Source organism: Sciurus vulgaris, assembly GCF_902686455.1.
Source record: "Sciurus vulgaris genome assembly, chromosome: 9".
Lineage (NCBI taxonomy): Eukaryota > Metazoa > Chordata > Mammalia > Rodentia > Sciuridae > Sciurus > Sciurus vulgaris.
In genome coordinates, this window is record NC_136469.1 from 79,334,872 (window position 1) to 79,347,038 (window position 12,167).

General features: G+C 37.7%; 1 long non-coding RNA gene across 1 annotated transcript; it reads left to right on the forward strand.

Annotated features, from left to right (window-relative positions):
- The first annotated feature begins 44 nt into the window (after positions 1-44).
- Positions 45-10,150, forward strand: LOC306669190. The gene is made up of 3 exons (XR_013766053.1): positions 45-1,312; positions 8,736-9,880; positions 9,977-10,150. It is a non-coding gene; the product is annotated as an uncharacterized lncRNA (long non-coding RNA).
- Positions 10,151-12,167: the final 2,017 nt, after the last annotated feature.

Below are 12,167 nucleotides of genomic sequence, written 5' to 3' on the forward strand. Positions count from 1 at the left end.
CGTTAATGATCTTACCGGTGAATTAAAGATAAGTATCATTAAAGTCTAATCTCCACTTTTGACCTCAGTGCCGGGACAGCTGTGAAAATTCTGGCATGTTTTATCAGTTATGCCACTAGTTTGAGGAAAACTTGATGAATATACTGATTTCTTGGTTTTCTGTGGTTCTTAGAATGATTAGGTCACTAATGCTAGGGACGTCCCCAACCCTTATTTTTATTTTGAGACAGAGTCTCGCTAAGTTGCTTAGGGCCTTACTAAATTGCCAAGGTTGGTCTCAAACTTGTGATCCTCTTGCCTCAGCCTCCCAAGTTGTTAGGATTATAGGCATGCACCACCACACTCAGATTAGGGAATCATTTTCTGTCACATAAACTTTCCCAAGTAATCCCATCATTTGCACCATATCTTTCCTCTTTTATCTTCTGTCCCTAACTATTCACAACTCTTGTCAGTTCTTCTGGCAAAGACCTTATTTTTGGTTTTTTTAACCTTTATTCTCATTGACACCACTTCTAATCCACATTTCTTTGTCCTAATAACTATGCTAATGTAGCATTCTCAAGAAACAGTTTCCAAATCTTTTGAATTCTTGATTCTCCCTCCCATCCATCTGTTTTGGAAACAGTTAATACATTCATCTTTCTGCAGTGTAAATTGATTCCAACTGTCTTCTGAGAAAACCACACTTAATGGCCTCTCATTGTCCATCTCATTAAGGATAAAAGGCCTAGGCACTTCATGGTAAGACATTTCAGAGAGGTTCATGAACACTATTTCCATGAGCAGTCCATAGCTGATGCTCTGCCCATCTTTGCTCACTGCTCTATCCTCAGGACCTAGTGTGGCATGGGGCACATTAGCAAGCACTTATACACCATTTTGGGTCCAGGAAATCAATTAAGAAAACTGATGTTTAACTTCCATTGAACTTGAATTTCTACATTGGATGTGGTTCTATGATATTTCATATTAACACACATGGACTCACATACAAAGACATCATGCATCTGTAGGAGGCATGACATTGTGAAATTAGATCCAGCTCTTTCCATCTAACCTATGTATGCTTAAGTTTCCTTGGCATTTTGCTTTACAGATTAAACTTTTCAGAAATAGCAAGAGTTCGTTGACAATGTCTAAGTTTATAAGTTTTTCTAGATGTTTTTATTCATATTCCTGGATGCCTTGGGAACGGAGGAAGCCATGAAAGGATAGGAGGTGTGATTACTTGACTTTTTCTCATTTTTTTTCCAGGCCCATTGCTAGTACGTCTTCAGCTTCATTTACCTTCATTCAGTGAGTAGAACAGGTGAGTGAGAAATCTTTCCAGTAAATATGACCTCATTCAGCATTGCTTTCCTCTACTGGGCCTCTAGTGTTACTGCTCTTCTGCTCCACAGTTGGGTTTCCTAAGGCTGTGTCATTTACAATCCAGCTTTTACTGCAAGATGAGGGACTACCTGGTCCTTATTTCAGCAGGTGCAGAATTATTTTACACTGTCAGAGCAGCAGGGACCAGCTTTACCACTTTTGCTTTTATTGGGAAGCAGCTTTCAGTCCTCACCTTTGTCTGCTCTAACTTGGGAATTCTTGAGAATTCTTTCCTGGACAGTGACAAAGCCTGGGCTCAGCTGTGAATTTTTAATCAGCTCTCCTGGGACCTTCATGTTGGCCTTTTCTGCTTCTTTCTGGTCCTTTTATTACTAGTTCTTCTCCTCTTCCTGTCCTTCATGCATGTTTGTGCTCTTGCCCAACATCTGCCCTTGGCCCAGGGGGCAATTTCCAGCTCTGGGTATTGTCTATATATTTTTAAACAACATCTCCCTCATGGCGGTAAATACCATTTGCATTTCAATAGCAATTCCTGGATATGTTTAAAAAATACCACCCACATAATGAATATTTAACCTAGGAAATTCTGGTTCCCTTTGTTTTCTGCCTCCCTACTCCACAAAACCCTCTGCTTTCTCACACATTGAGAGCTGTGAGTGCAAGTGAAGGTAAAACAGCCATGCTTGGTGGCTTGCGCTTTTCACACTTTGAACTTATGATGACTGTTCTTCGGCTGAAGTATCTTACCTTTTCCCCTGGGGCCTTCCAAACTGTCTCATATAGAGCACTAAGTGCTTGACTTTTATTAAGAAGTTGTAAGACTCCTTGCTCTCGCTCACACCATCACAGAGAAGGTGACCCAGGGACTCTCTGGTTCCCTCTTGTATGCCAAAGCTCATATTCCTTTTCCATTCTACCTCTAGCCTCATCCCATACTTCAAGCTACGTACAAAGAGATTGAGAGGGAGACAATTGGGGAAACACCCATCGGCGGCTTATTTTTCTCAAGGAAGTGAAATAAAAATAACTTTTGTATATTGTTTACAAATTTCTGAGTACTCTCATTTGCAAATTACAATACAGGGAGGATTATTAAATTATATTGTTTTATAATCATTTTCCTAAAGAAGAAACTTACTTTCTTTATAAAGGATAGCAAACCAATATGTCTTTGATGTGATCCTGAAATAATTTGATCCTAGTGTAATTGACAATTCCATTCATTTGAATACATACAAAGACATATGATGAGGAAGATGTGATATTGTCATCCTGAGGGGTCTTTCTTTATGAGCAATTAAAGAAAGAAAATATTGGCACTACCTAGGACATGGACAGGAATGTTTTCTTACATTGCAAAAGTTCTTATACAACACACAATAGTGATAGAAACTAAAAAGAAGGTAAATGATGAAGCAGTTTTCTAGAAATGGGTTAAATTATACCAACAAATCCATAGCTCTAGTACAAAATGAATATCCTCCCTATTGTACAAAGTCTTTAGCTTCTTTTTTTATTTTTTATTTTTTTGTGGTGCTGGGGATTGAACCTAGGGCCTTGAGCATCCTAAGTATAGGCTCTAATACTGAACTACACCTATTCTATTGGCCTCCAGTACCATTTTTGAGGTAAAATGGCAATATTTTTGTAAAGACTTCATCGAATGGTCTACCAAATTGATTAATAGTTAGCTTAGATAAAATAGTTTAAAAGAGTTGTTTTGCAAAGTTATTATATACTGAGGACTATTCTAAGAAATTTACACTTATGATGTTATTTAATTATCTTAACATTACCTAACGGAGCAGGTCTTATTATTACCCATTTTGTAGATGGGGAAATTAAGTCTCAGTAGGGTTAAATTATATCCACTATTTCACTTAATGAGTAAGGTGGAAAACAATTGGGTTTTAGAATCACAAACTCCTAAAAGTCATTCCTTCAAATCCAAGTGTTCAAGATATATGTTGAAAGGTTCATGTATGTTAGGAAGCTCATTACTGGTAGAAGTACAGTTAAGTAGTCTAGCCTGACCATATTTTTCAAGCAAAACTTAGGACACACAGTTTAACAAATAGAAATATACTCTGTATGGTACATAAAAGACTCTGAATAACTTCATGAGGTAAAGAGGAAATGAGAGTTGTCTGAATATATTGTAAATTTTGTATTTATTCATGCCTTTTAAGGTGCTAGCCAAAGACTTTATGCATAAGATGCCTATTTGATGTTCCTTCTTCATATAACCTGAATTTTTGTGTTCCTCCAAAATTCATATGATAGACCTAAACCCCCAGTGTGACAGGATTAAGAGGCTGAACTGTTTGGGAAATGACTAAGTTATGAGGGCTCCACCCTCCCTCATGAATGTGGTTAGAAAAGAGGTTGCCCCTTCTTTCATGTGACGTTGCAGCAACAAGATGACATTTATGAATCAGGGAGTCTTTATCAGACACCAAATCTGCTAGCACCTTGATCTTGGACTTCCCAGTCTCCAGAGTTGTAAGGAATAAATTTTCATTATCTATAGGTCACCCAATCGAAGGCACGCTATTATAATGGCCAGAATGGACTCACACACTCCTCTAGAATGAAAGATTATTTGATGTCATATTCTTTTTCAAGGGCTGTTGGTGCCTAGCTCATCATGCGCTCAACCATTTAATCTTTTTTTGACTTTGTTGTAACATTTGGTTTCCTGGTGATATGTGAATTGATTGAATGCTAAACTTACTTGATAGATCAGGAAATCCAAAATTGTTTTCATTTTACTTATAATCAATGTTAATTTAGGCTTGAAGCAACATTATAGTATATTTTTCCAGTTCAATTAGGATAAGTTGCTCAAAATTTCTCCAAAGTGAAATAGTATAGACTGGTCCACCATTCAGCAACCAAACATACAATCAAAGCCATGAGAAGGGCTACATGTGCAAAAGAGAAATTCTTGCACCTAATTTGTTTATTAAGATAAGGAAAACATTTCAAGAAGAAACATGGTTCAGTTCCAACGAGGTTGCATCTTCCTAAATCACATCTTTGGAAAATTCAAGCCACTGTGTCTCTTTATCTGACAGACTTGGCAGCAATCTTGTTGAGTACCCTGTGTGGAAATTTCAGGCTGCTGGGTGGGTTGGGGCTTTACGCAAAAGAGGAGAAGCACAGAGAAGTAAAGCTTGGGTTTGGCCTACCTCTCTATATGCCCTGGATCTCCAAAGGAATAGCTGGAAAATAAATTTTACAAGTATAATTAGCTTAACATTATGTCATTTACCATAAAAAATGTACAGGTCTTATTTGTCAGTTAATTAAAAAAAAATAGACACTCCAATAATAAAAAAAAAAAAATCCTACTGGAACTTAATTTAGTGTGGAAGTCATCTTCAGCATTTGCAGCAATATGGCAAAGGTAATATTATAAAAGCTAATTATAATATTAAGTTAATTACAGTTCTCATGATTCTGAAATTATTTATCAATAAAAATCTCCAGGCAGATGTCAGGTAGGTGAGGTTACCAGAGGAGAGAAGTGATAGATTGATAGCCCATTCATTATTCCATTCACTTTCACATTCCCAGTGACATTTGCATCTAGAATTTGCATCATGTAGTTATAAAATAATCACTGAATGACGGTTGGCATACACTTATGCAAATATGATAAGTGGAAATTGAAAGACAATTTCATTTTTACAGTCATTCCAGTGTGTGTGTGACAAAATATAACACTGAGTCCACTAAACCTTTGTTAGATTTGCAGTATTTTTTTAATGTGAAGTTAAATTTGTCACCATCAAAGAATAAAACTGGCAAAAATAAGCACAAAAATATTCTTAGAAGCAGTAAAGCAGGGTAGCTAAGAGCATGACCCAAGACGAGCTACATGTGTTCTGATCCCAGCTCTACTGCCTTGAGCTGTTAGACCCTCAGAGACTTATGTACCCTCCTTTTGCCTTGGTTTCTGCATCTATAAAATGAAGGCATTGTACACAATTTCCCTTATAGAGCTGTTGTGAAGGTTAATACAGATATCAGAAATCAAGTTCTTAGAACAGAATCTGGTACAAGATAAGTGCTACCTGTTTTCATTATGTATAAAACTATGCCCTGCTGAAGAAATAGTCTGCAGGTGTGCAGTTAGTGGAGGAGATTAGGAGACAGGTCTCACTCTAATTGAGGTATCAAAGCTGTCTTTTCAGAAGCAAAAACCAAGAACCATAACCTAGTTGAGGTTATTACACCCTGTGACTGATTACAAGTGTACCAGTGGGAGATTGGGGACAGCCAGAGGAGACAAAGAGCAAGAATTTATCAGTGTAAACTTAGACCTGGCCAACTTACAGTGCACTGTGCAAACTGGTTCCCTTTCAGTTTTCAGCCCACTGTGGAGTCATACACCATGACAGGTCTTCAAGTAATCCAAAACCCTTTCCACTTGCTCCATGCTTCCTCTCTATGCTCGCTTCTGAGCTGTTTCTCGTGTCTTGGGGAGGAAATTGGTGGCCTATCCAACCTGAGAATTGCAATGTTCTTGGTATCTATATTTGTTGTTACAGTTCTTTCTGTATGCATTTTGGATCCATATCAGGTTCTTAAAAAGGCAATATAATATTTGCAGATGTTTTCAAATTTGAATATGTAAAACAATCACTAACTTGTTCTTTTTTAAAAAATCTAGATTCTTGCTTCCTCTTCTCCCATAACACACACACAGGTTTGTTTTGGGGCACAGGAACCAACATAAGCAGTGATTCTGATGCAGGTATTCTTTGGACTATACTAAGTACTAAAATATTGAGGCAAATAAGTTTTATAATTAGAGACCAGAGTTTAAAACCAAGCTCCACCTCTTTATAAAACCTGCATTAATTTGGGCAAATTAAACTATTTTCAAACTTCAGTTTCCTTATCTCACAAGATGGCAATAACAACGCTCTGCTTAAAATTCAACACTGCCAAGAAAAGTGCCTAATGTGTGGCAGTTATTATCTAATCAGCACAAGGTCTGAATCTGTTCATCCCCAAGACAAGGGAAGCACCAATGAAAATATTCAAAACTGCAAATGCTTAGATAGTGACTTCTTTAGAAGTATTTACTTAAACCATGTAAGCCACAGTGCATGCTAATGGAATGTCAAGTTCCTTCTGCTGTATATATTCCTTGTTTTGAAATTTCTGAGAAGACCAAGCAAAATTCCAGAGCACACATCAGTGGGCACATCACATTTTTTCCTATTTAGGGCGAATGACCCCCAAACTGACATATTTTTGCTTGTTGAATCTTTGCATCTTAACAACGAAGTTAAGAAAGTAAACCACAGCGTGCTGATGCCTTATTTATGTTATACAGTGGTTGAACTGGAAATGACATGAAGATCATTTGGCCCAATCCTGTCCAACATAAAGATGAAGAAACAATTCACAATAGCCAGACTGTGGAACCAACCTAGATGCCCTTCAATTGATAAATGGATAAAGAAACTGTGGTATATATATACAATGGAATATTACTCAGCTATAAAGAATAATAAAATTATGGCATTTGCAGGCAAATGGATGAAATTGGAGAATATCATGCTAAGTGAGATAAGCCAATCTCAAAAATCCAAAAGACGAATGATCTCACTGATAAACGGATGATGACACATAATGGGGGATGGGAGGGGGGCAAGAATGGAGGAAGGAGGGACTGTATAGAGGGAAAAGAGAGGTGGGAGGGGTGGGGGGAAGGAAAAAAATAACGGAATGAATCAAACACCATTACCCTATGTAAATGTATGAATATACAAATGGTAGGCTGTAACTCCATGTACAAACAGAAACATGTATCCCATTTGTTTACAATAAGAATAAATTTTAAAAAAGGAAAAAAAAAAAAGATGAAGAAAAAGCCCTGGTGGCCCTCAGAGCCAGTCTCCGTTCCTGTTTCTTGACTCTTCTGTCACTCTTTTTCTAAAACAGCGTTCTGGGTGGAGGGGTCACAGCTCCTGGTGTTCTGTAACAGGAGCGTGGTTCAGGAGTGGCCAGTCCTGGGTAGGCTGGATTGGGTTCATTGTACAGAAATAGCTGTGCGAGGGACTCCAGACAGCTTCGCTTCACTTTCCAGATGAGAACCTGATAGAGTCCAGGCACTTTGCATATTGCTGCGTGCTGACAAACGGCTTGACAAATGGGGGGTGTGAAGAGGGTGCTGGGTGGGGAGAGAGGCCAATTCTCCCCCTGAGAATACTTTAGGCCAAAGTTAAGGATTGCAAAGTGCCTCTTGAGTTTGTGACTTTTTAAAAGCCTCATTTGATTTAACTGGAAGAGCTGTTTTCATTTTTTCCCCAGGAGTTGTTTTCTGTTTCACTTGATTTATAATATCAACTGTAAGAATTGGTCTTTTTTTTTTCTTTTTTTTTAATAAAGGCTAAGTTAGAAAGTAATTTTAGTGTTTAATTGCATATCAGGCAAATTCATTATGGGAATAAGAGCGAATATACCTTGTCAATTGCTTATAGTACTTCTTTACTTTCTTCTGTAAGACATTGGGGTCTGAGTTAAATACATAAAAATTTACTCCTTAATCTTGATTTGTGTGTACTGAAGAGAATCAAAATATAGCTCAGTATTCCAGAAATTAATTTTTGGCCTCCAAACTTTTAATGGGATTGTTTTTTATGCTTCTGGGTAAAACTGTTTGGTTCTCACAACACACTTGTATACATTCCATTAACAGATCCTGACTCTGTGACCACTTATTAATATGCTATGTAAGCAACTATTTACCTGAAAATTCAGGATGAATTGTTTGATGTGTAACATTGGAAAGCAGTTATTATTCTATGTCCTTGATAACTAAAAAAACAAAACAAAACAAAACAAAAACAGAACAAACAAAATAACTAGAAGAAGGAATCAAACAAGAAGGGAAGAAAGAATCAAAAGAAGGCAGAAAAAAGAAAGGGAGGAGGGTTGAGACAGAGAGAGGGTGAGGGAAGGGTAACAGATTAAGGAGACCAAGGAGAGATCAGTTGTGTGGCTAGCTAAATGGACAAAGGGAAAATGTGGGCTTCTATGTAATAGAGGGGCTAGTGTAAGTAAAGGGAAGATCATGTAAAAAAGCAAACATTCATATGGGTTTCCAGTTTTCCCAGCACCATTTGTTGAACAGGCTATTTTTCCTCTATTGTATGTTTTTGACTCCTTTGTCTAGTATGGGGTAACTGTATTTATGTGGGTTTGTCTCTATATCTTCTATTCTGTACCATTGGTCTACCTGTCTATTTTGGTGCTAATGCCTTACTGTTTCTGTTACTATTGCTCTGTAGTATAGTTTAAGTTCTGGTATTGTGATACTTCCTGCTTTGCTCTTTCTGCTTAGGATTGCTTTGACTATTCAAGGTCTCTTTTTCTTCCAGATGAACTTCATGACTGATTTCTCCTTTTCTATGAGGAACATCATTGGGATTTTAATTGGAATTGCATTGTATTTATATAGGACCTTTGGTAGAATGGTCATTTTGACAATACTGATTCTGCCTATCCAAGACCTTGGGAGATCTTTCCATCTTCTAAGGTTTTCACTAATTTCCTTGGAAATCCATAAGCAGTAAAATGAAATTAAACCTCTATATCTCACCCTGCACGAAACTCAACTCACAATGGATCAAAGACTTAGGAATCAGACCAGAGACCCTGCACCAAATAGAAGAAAAAGAGGCCTGAATCTTCATCTTGTTGTCTTAGGACTAGACTTCCTTAAAAGGAATCCCAAAGCACAAGAAGTCAAAGCAAGAATCAATAAATGAGATGAATTGAAACTAAAAAGCTTTCTCAAGAAAGGATACAATCAATAATGTGAAAAGTGAGCCTACAGAGTGGGAGAAGATCTTTTCCACATGCACTTCAGATAGAGCACTAATCTCCAAAATTCATAAAGAATTTACAAAATTTTACACCAAAAGTGCAAAGAACCCAGTCAATAAATGGGCCAAGGAACTGGATAGACACTTTACAGAAGAAGATATACAGACAATTAATAAATATATGAAAAAGTGTTAACATCTCTAGTAATTAGAGAAATGCAAATTAAAACAACTCATTACTCCAATTAGAATGGCTATTATCAAGAACACAAACAATAATAGATGTTGGCATGGATGTGGGAAAAAGGCACACTTGTACATTGCTTGTGGAGTTGCAAATTGATGCAGTCACTCTGGAAAGCAGTGTGGAGAATCCTTAGAAAACTTGGAACAGACCCACCTTTTGACCCAGTTATCCCACTTTTTAGTTTATACCCAAAGGAATTAAAATTAGCATACTACAGCAATGCAGTCACATCAATGTTTGTAGCAGCTCAATTCACAATAGCTAGATTGTGGAACCAACCTAGATGCCCTTCAACAGATGAAAGGAAAAAGAAACTGTGGTATATATACACAATGGAATATTATTCAGCCATAAAAAAGAATAATATTATGGTATTTGCAGAGAAATGGATGGAATTGGAGAATATCATGCTAAGTGAAATAAGCCAATCCCACAAAACAAAAGGCCGAATGTTTTCCCTGATAAGTGGATGATGAAACATAATGGGGTGGGGGGATGGGGGGTAAGAGAAGAATGGGGAATTTTAGATTACGTAGAGGAAAATGAGAGGGAGGAGGGGGCAGGGGTTTGAAAGATCGTGGAGTGAGGCAAACATCAGTAACCTATGTACATGTGTGATTGATTACCTGAATGGTATGAATCTACATCATGCACAACAATTGAAATGAAAAGTTGTACCCCATTTGTGTACAATGACTCAAAATGCAGTCTGTGTAAATAAAAAAAAAAGTGAACACTCAATTCTTGTGTTCTCTCTCTGTTTCTGATAATCACCACTATATACTACTAAAGATTTCTCCTCTGTTGGAGTCTTTTATTAAGGATCTGTTTTTCAGGTGATTCTTGTGTTGTTTTTCTACTCCTGGTAGAAACAAAGGGATTGAGAGTTGTCTATACTTGTTGTTTCCAATTCAAAAACTTGCTGATGCAGTCCAGATAGTGTTCTCTAACAAAGAGGAGTGGAATTTATTTTTTTGGTCTCATATATCATACCAAAAGCACATCTCTTCCAAACCTCTACTTTGTGATATTGTACACATTACTCTTTCTTCAACTGCTGAATGGAGATGATCATTGGTTGTCACAGCAGTGTGCTCAAGGGGCCTGGCACCAGCTCATGAGAGCCAGGAAATATTGTACTGAAAAAATACTATAGAAATTGGCAAGTACTACAAATCATGGCTTTTACACCCCAGAGAAGGTCTTATTAAACTTTTGTTTTGTTTTGTTTTGCTTTTTATCTCTGCTTAAAGACAAAATGAGATTATAAGTAGAACTTTATCATTTGTAGGGATGCAATATTATTTGCCTTCACCTCAACCATTCCTATAGAATATATGTATCTAAACACTTTGGATGTCTATGCTTCTGGATAAAAACAGAATGATACTCTATATTGACTTGGAAACTCAATTTCATATTGTAATCTCATGCTTATTTTATCTGATTCAGTATTCTTCTCTTTGTTTTTTTTTTTTTTTCTCCTTCAATACTGTCAAGAAGGGATCAAAAAGTGTCTCTTAAATTCTCATGACATGCCCACTAAAGTGTCCCATGGAGGTAATCAAAGTATTTTGATGAGCTTTTAAATGTAAATACGTAGATAGTTCAATATCTTAAATGAACTTTAGTAAGAATTTCAAGTGTAAAGTAAGAGTTTAACAAGTTCAATACATATTAAGAGTGGGAAAATGATTTTAGGAAGGAGATGACCTTTGTGCTGATCTGTGAAATATGGTTGGACATCCCTGTGAGAAGGACAAGAGTAAAGGGTAAGATCGATGGGTTGGTGAAGATTTAATTGCATGAGAAAGGGCAGAAACCTGGGCTACAGCTGGAGAGGTCAGTATCACTGAGGAGTTGGAGAGACGGTTGGAAGGTCAGCCTGAGTTGACATCAGTTTACTTCATTTCCTAGAGAAGAGAAGGGCACTGGAGTATGAAATAATCAGAGATACGTGTTGGGAAGATTACTCTGGAGAGGAGAGATCACTTATGCCCACTGTGCATAAGGATATTCTCTTCTAGAAATCACAGCGGTCAGATGAAGCCATATCTACAAAGACAGACATAGCCCTGGCATACAGCAGAGTTGCTGAGGGCTCTTTTCCCCTTCCGAATCTCCACTTTCTATTGTTGCTTTTCCTTCCTACAATATTTGCATGTCTCACGTATAACTGGGAGCTGATAATATACAACTGGATGGAAAAGATGCCAGTAAACTATAGAAACAGATGTAAATGTTTTCTTTAAAGGATTTAAGGATGAGAGGAAAGATTGCAGGAGCTGGATGGGCTATAGAAATACTGCTGTAGCGTATGCACTCTGATTCTCCACATTTAAGTAATTAGCACATCTTGACCCAGTGAGAGCAGCCACCCAGTCTCTCCCTTTGAAAGGGCAGAGGTCACTGACAGCTGCTACTTGGGCCTTTGGAGGGGATATTCTGCTTGAGACCAGCTGGGGGAAATGGATCCCTGGGAAGCGTGGTCACTTGATGATGAGAGCTCTGTCCCTTTTCCTGTAAACAGTGGACACCCTTGAAGGCCCATCTGCACTGTTCCGGCACATTCTGCACCTGGGCTTTTGTTTTCCTTGCTGAAGAGCAGTTGCCTGGTGTGCATCAGGAGTTCCCATCTGCCTCACAGACCCTCATGGAGCAATCAACCTCATGCTTTTTATCAGAGAACGAGACTGGTTCATTCGCACTCCAAAATAAAATCTCGCCCTGTCTTCATT